Raw genomic sequence first — 7,573 nt, 5'->3', positions numbered from 1 at the left:
TTAGGCAACAATAACATCTTGTTACAAACAAACACCACAAGGAGGGTCGACGTTAAATAGGCGGTTGATTATAAAATCAGAACCAGATCTTCAACATATGAAAGTTATTTTGCACCGTACATATCTATGTACGTGTATATTTCAGCATATAGTTATCTAACTATGTTCTGAAATATATCTGCGGTCAGTGATGATAAAGTTTGAGAAACGCTGCATCAGCGCAGTGCTATAAATTCTGTTATAAAACTTATGACACAGACTGAAGTTTACTTCTATCATATAAACCCTGTTTCGAAAAGCTTATGCGGTGATTTTTTATACGTCACAACTTTGAATATTTATTGGTTGAAGTGCAACAACGCAGCAACAGTAGCTGCTGTTGCACTAGCTAGTTAAAAATGTTTATTTTTATGAGAAATAACATAAAGGTCGGGCACTATAAGCAGAAAGAAAATACATGTTTCATTTATTCACATACTGTCACTTTGTATGGTTTTAGTCAGGCATACTTTTTCATTAATTATTTGTGATGTCACCACGTAAAAAAGTTTTGACCAAGAATTACGCAAATCATCATATTATATACTTAATTTTTATTCCACATGGCAACAGTGGAGCCCGTACCCGTTCCCATTGGTGCAAAATGTTGAAGTAAATAAGGTCGAAATTAGTATATTCTCATATTTAGGTACTAAAGCATTCATGTCAGATCTAAAAAACGAATTCACATGAATAAATCTCATCTCCAAACTTCATTTAATCATATACGACCTACTGCACCTAAGTAAAGGTAAGGTAAAGGTTGGTAAAACCTAGGTGTTACCAACGAAGACCTGGTGCACCTTGGTCTAGCCGAACATAAGCGGGCTACATACCCAGTAACCAATTGAGACCGGCTGCATCTAGGTACGTCTTGCCGGCTAAACATAGGTGGCATTTCAGGGTTAGTGACATATACATATGGCAACACTAAATGTCACTGTGATAAAAAGATCGTTATGACAGAGGTTTCGCGCCAGACGGTAATATGAGTCTGTTCTGGGGTTGTCTTTATGTTATGCATACCTATATTTTGTGAACCACAATAGAATATGTTATTTCTAGACATAAACTGGTTGTTATTAACTACAATATAGTGATGTGACCTATCGGTGACTTTCCTTATAGGTACCTACTTACACCTGAATCGCCCCAAATACGTATAGTTATTAACCTTTAAAGTTAAAGAGATTTTGAGACCACTGGGCAAAATATCAGACCTCAATTATTGTGAGAGAGGTAGATAAACAAAGATGATTACAAACTTGAGAATGTTGAACGAAACTTAGAACGAAGTTAAGACAAAACGTTAATTATCTAAACAGAGCGCTGCAATCTTGCACTAACAATGGAGAGACATTAGTTCCAAGTTCCAAACTATTGGCAGCACGAAATTTATGTTTCTAAGCGCAATCTCCGGAATTAAATGACCTAGCTTATAATATAAATATCTAAGCAGATAAATATTTATATCTAGATAGTACTTCAGTCAATTTAACGTATAAATGGATGACATTTGACACGTGGAGACAAAAGCAATCACTAATCTACAAGATAAAATATGTCTGTTTTAATATCTAATACACAAAAAGTAGAAACAGACTCAATTGCAGGAGTATGCATATGCATATCAGTCCTCGAGACGCGCCCCGCCATTTTAGTATGGAATAACACACAATTCCTTACGTAAAAGCACGGGTAGGTATTGTTATACTTTCCAACCAACTTTAAGTAGGGTTATTCGTATAGGTAATGCATAATCCAGCGGAATTGTAACAGTCTATGACTTATCACAATGATCTTAAATAGGTATATCTATTTTTATCAGTATATTTATACTTTTTAACCTTGTCACCTGTTATGAAATTATTATATTGGTACCCATATCAAGGTACAAAATACAGATTGTAGCTTTTATTTTCAATACTTAATAAAAGTACAATCACAACCTAAGCTATAAATCAAATTTCTACGTAACTACATATGTATAGTGACCATTCACTATTAAATTAAACGGTGTCCCGGTATATCCGAAATACACAAACAATGGTTTTCAATTTCCTCCTTGCCGAGTCTAGTCGCTATCTTAGGTTGAATACCAGGGAACCAATACTTGTGTCGATTAGTATGCGTGTATTAAATTCCACTTTCATTCATCAGAATACATTTCAATTTTAGGCACCAATTTTGAACCAAGGTGGGGTACCTTAAGGATACCCCTGGGGGTACCAAGGGAACTTTGATTTGTATACCGAATTAAATTAAATCATACATTATAAAAAAATTAAAATAAAATAACAATTGAAAAATATTTAAAGAATGTTATACTTATAGTTATAACATTCTTTAAATATTTTTAAATACATCTGATCAATCTGATCTCTGAGATTTCAGCGCGTCTCCGTGAGATAACGGGCGATCCAAGGGCGAGCAGTTACTTTGCACAGAGGATTGCCATAGTGGTTCAGAGGGGTAATGCTGCCAGCCTTCTTGGAACCCTTCCAAGCGGCGACGAGGTGGAATTTCTTTATTATTTATAATTATTAATTTTGTAAAAAAAATATGCAATTTTTTAATGTTTTATAAAAATAAAATTGTTATCAATACATCATCATATCGTAAGATTAGACTTCAACCTTATCCTTACATATTATAAAACGTAGTCCTTTTGCCGCGTCTGTCTGTCCATTCACGATAAACTCAAAAATTACTACACGGATTTTCACGCGGTCTTCACCAATAGATAGTATGGTTCCTGAGGGTTTAGGTGTAATAATATTATTCCTCGAGCGAAGCCGGGACAATTTGTATTGGATAAAATTGTCATTATACCACTGTACAGTTTAATGATTTTAAAGTCAGATAGTAAAATTTATTCGTGTCTCTGTTAAAATTTGAAAAAAAATTATAACGAAACGCGACCGCAGCGATCGAAACGCACTGAGAACCACCCGTTTGTCACCGATTCGTACCTAAATTTAAAAAGCATGTCTAATAGGATGATGTGTCTATCCTGCTCATTTCTACATTGTTTAGTTGCTCCTATAGCGACGTCATCCTCTACGCTTACAACCTAGGTCTGACACGGGAACAGCACGTAAACGTGCTCTACTAACGTCACTCTCCGGATACGACGAGGATGTTTCAAACTCGTGACTACCCATCGACCCACTAATCGAATTACAAAATCCATTTTCTTCAGCAAGCTGGTCCATACTACATTATCAATGTATACATAGGCATATATAGTAACATAGGCTACTTTTTAGGGTTCCGTACAAAAAATTTAAACCCTTATAGGATCACTCGTGTGTTTGTCTGTCCGTCCGTCTGTCACAGCCAATTTCCTCCGAATGTAATAGACCAAATCCGGTGTTTGGTTAGATGATGTGTGTAATCCTATATTATAATGATAATATTTTTCAAAGTATATATTCGGGGGTCAAATATTTTGAAATAAATAGTAATTAATTCGAGAAATATAGGATAGTAGGTTTAAATCATTTATAAATTTGCGTGCTGTTGTTGTATTTATTTATAAAAATATTGTTTAAATTTCAATAATATTGACCATATCATACAAAAGCTCATTCGGAGTAAACGCGCGTGAGATACCCCTGGCATTGCTGGTGACGCCCCTTGAAATTTGAAACTACTGAGCCTAAAATAATAAAAAAACGAAGTTATAGTTCATTGCTTGTAAATTACAGGAAAACCTATAAGACTTCCTATAAAATTGTAAAAACAAACAACCTATTAAATTGTACGTAATCCTCTTCAAGGTCGACTCGCACTTGACCGGCTTTTTTTATTATGGTTTTACCTGAGCGTAGCCGGGGCGGGCCGCTTGTGAGTAAAACCTACTAGTAGGCACCTGCCAGTCAGATCGCTCGTTGGATCGTTTATTCAATGCGCAACACGAACGTGATACGACTTCACTGTTATGCGCTCTGCGGGAACAAATCAAAATTTGATTTATTTACATTCGTTGATTTCGGATCGCCATTGATAAATATTTACATTGGCTGTGGTGCGTGTAATTTTCAAATGAACGCATTTCGATTGTTTTTTTTTTCGTTATTGAATAAAGTTGCATTACATTTTTGCAAATTTAATTTATCTATAGACAGACTACCTTCGTGGCGTAGTACCACCGCAGTAGCGTAGTGGTCACCGCGGACAAATATTTGTGTTCAAATATTTGGCTGCGGTTGTGTTATGCCCGTTTCTGTATTTGTGTCCCTCGGACCCGGGGTAAAAGCATTAGGCTTTTACTAGGGTTAGTATGGGGCCGTTGTGGTTGTCCATTTATTTATATATGAAAAAAACGCTTGCCGCAAAGTAGCCTGTAGGTATTTTTTTTGGATTTTCGACGTCATCGCTTGTAAATATTGTAAATATTAAATTGAAATCATAATGCAGAAGAAAATGAAGTATAGGAGGTCAATTCATGAACTGAACAGAGCAGTAGGTACATACATATGTTTTTGATGGGTACATACATAAAGTTGTCAGTGATTAATTAATACGACATCAGCTAGACGGGGAAATAAATGAGCGTTTTTACAAATATTGCTACTTCAAAAGTAAATATGCGTTATAGTGAAAGAGATGGAAAATCTATTAACCAAGAGTAATCTTCCAAGTGACCAATATAGTTTCATATTGCTCCGACAACAATGATGCTAAAGTTCAACAATTTGTGGTCTGTAACAGCATCGATGAAGAGCAAGTAAGACTGGACGCGATTTATTGTCACCAACTTGCTCAAAGGAGTTAGCTATTTGTGTCCGTCTCGAATTCGAAACTTCTTGGTTCGAAATAGTGACGTATAGTTCAATAGAAATAGCCGATTCTTGGATTAGGTTCTTAGAACATCAAAAAATAAAAATATATACTTGTGATATAAATGATGTGAGCGTGTTTAGACTAGCTAAATCCAGATGACTCCAATTGAAAAGTTGAATGTTTGACACGGTTTTAACACAAAAGAATTTAATTTTCATTTTGAATATCTATGAGGAAAGTAAAATACGACTACGTATATAGTAGAAGTTCTTACACATAATTGTGATTAATTAATTAAGATTTTTAATTTTGGTGAAGAAACTAAAGATACTTAGATTTTAAAGCGTATTTGGGTAATAACCATAATAACAAATACCTACACAGTGAAGAACTATGAGAGACAGACTCGCTTACACTTTTAAATGACACTAGGTAGCTGTTTAAAATATCTATTTGTTTTTTAAATTTATATATTATTTCTAGCACATATATACATAGTTAAAACATACAATACTTAGTTTACTAATAATACTGGCCATGCATTTTTAACCTATACTTTTTTCATTATAAGAAGGAATAACAAATACCTATGTTTTCTGTATCCACGGTAGGTGAAATTACAATTTTTATTTGTTTGCAAGTTTTTATGAAAATGTTATGTGAATGAATGCGACACCTCGCATTCATCCACATAACATTTTCATAACAAATAAGTGCAGGACAATGCCACCGATAGTGATCTCGAGGCAAAGTCCTTCGTTTTCCAGTCACGGCGTGCCCATTATTCTGGCTTTCGGATCCTCATTCAACCGCTTGAATCGTACGACACGCTTTGTGTTAGTTATAAAGTAGCGGGTTAGGTTGGGGATGTAGCAACGACAAATATACGGCTATACAGAAATAATGAAAAGTCTTAACAGAAAAACATATAGAGAATATGGGGCCCCAATGGTCTGTGGTGAGGGAAGCAACCGGAAAAACGCTCAGATGACAACGATTGTCAGTTAAAAGAGTTCTTTAAAAATACATAAACTTTCTAGGCAGGTTTCTTAGCCGACATGGAAATGAAAAATCGTCTTAAAACAAATAATAAAAACGCATAATTGTTTTAAATACTCTTGATATCTTAATACTTCTTATGATCTCTTATGATTGACGACCTCGGTGGCGTAGTGGTAAGGTTCTTGCCACTGAACCGAGAGGTCCCGGGTTCGATCCCCGGTCGGGTCATGATGGAAAATGATCTTTTTCTGATTGGCCCGGGTCTTGGATGTTTATCTATATATGTATTTGTTATAAAATATAGTATCGTTGAGTTAGTATCCCATAACACAAGTCTCGAACTTACTTTGGGGCTAGCTCAATCTGTGTGATTTGTCCTAATATATTTATTTATTTATTTATTTATCTAGGTGTACCTACAATTAGTTACTATACGTAATATTGTATTACTCAACAGCCCACCATCGAACTAGCAAAGAGGATCGATGATAAAAATGTATGGGCTCCGACGCTCCGTGGCGGCGGAAGAAACCGCGCTAACGCCCACATGTATACACAAAGTTTTTTTTTAACTCCCAACTTTCTTAGCAGGTTTGAATGCAGAGATTGATCTGTAAAGTGTTAGAGTGTTTAAACTAAACTAGATATAATAACAATTTCTGTTAATTTGACCACTTGTCAGCACGGTGTCTCTATTAGCAACATTAACTTGCAACGGATTTCCACATTGAAGATCCATCATTTGTAATTTATTTGTGAAAATAAAATAATTTACTGCATAGTTTTAAATCTCTATTTTATTCCTATTTTGCTCATAACCCATCAATAAAGAAGCATACAGTAGAAAATATGTACAATTTTTTTGCTCTCAAATACAAATTACCTGATCAATTGATCGAACTTTAGTCTACTTATGAAATGTCGCAAATAATTTTTTTCGCCCTTTCGTAAGTAGACAAATTTTTTGTAAGTACCTATTCACATTTCCGAACATATTAATGAATATGAAAAATTCAAACATACATTTTTCCTAGCCAATGTATGTTTTAAAATTAATATAATAATTGAAAATAAATTGCTTAGCTTTTAGCAAAGAAATACACAAAGCGAGGCATTGTGCCGCCGGCCTAATATTCGCTCGTATAGATTCATTTTGCGATAACAACGGGTGATCTTCCTGAAGATTAAATTGTATCCAATTTTCACATTTCACTTGCTTCTTATTTAGGGATAGCATTATTTAAATAATGATGAAGCGGTGGTGGTGTAATAGTTAAGATGCCCGCCTGTGGATCGAAAGTTCTCAGGTTCGTATCCTACTCGTGCCACATGAGTTTGTAAACAAATCTGACTCATGTATATTATTAGTAGTTTTCATTGACCACCACTTGCTTCTGGTGAAGGAAAAACATCGTGAGGAAACCTGCAGACTTGTTGATTATATTAACTTGTGTGTGAAATGGAGAAGGCAATGACAAACCACTCCATTAATAATGCCAAGAAAGTTGTTACGTGTGTTTCATTCCATGTAATGACCACGACTCTCAGTCATGAGGATTACGTCTATAAAGAAGAGAGCTCATTGTAGTCCACAACACTATTTTATTAGTGGTATAGTTTTAGATCCACCATACCACCGATGGTATGGTCGGTGATATGTATGGTCCACCCTTAATACTCGTATAAGGTGTAACTAAATTATTCGTACAAGAAATGGATTAAAGCTACGTAAGTTCCACCGTTA

Source organism: Plodia interpunctella, chromosome 7, assembly GCF_027563975.2.
Source record: "Plodia interpunctella isolate USDA-ARS_2022_Savannah chromosome 7, ilPloInte3.2, whole genome shotgun sequence".
Lineage (NCBI taxonomy): Eukaryota > Metazoa > Arthropoda > Insecta > Lepidoptera > Pyralidae > Plodia > Plodia interpunctella.
Note: the sequence above shows the minus strand (reverse complement) of the source record.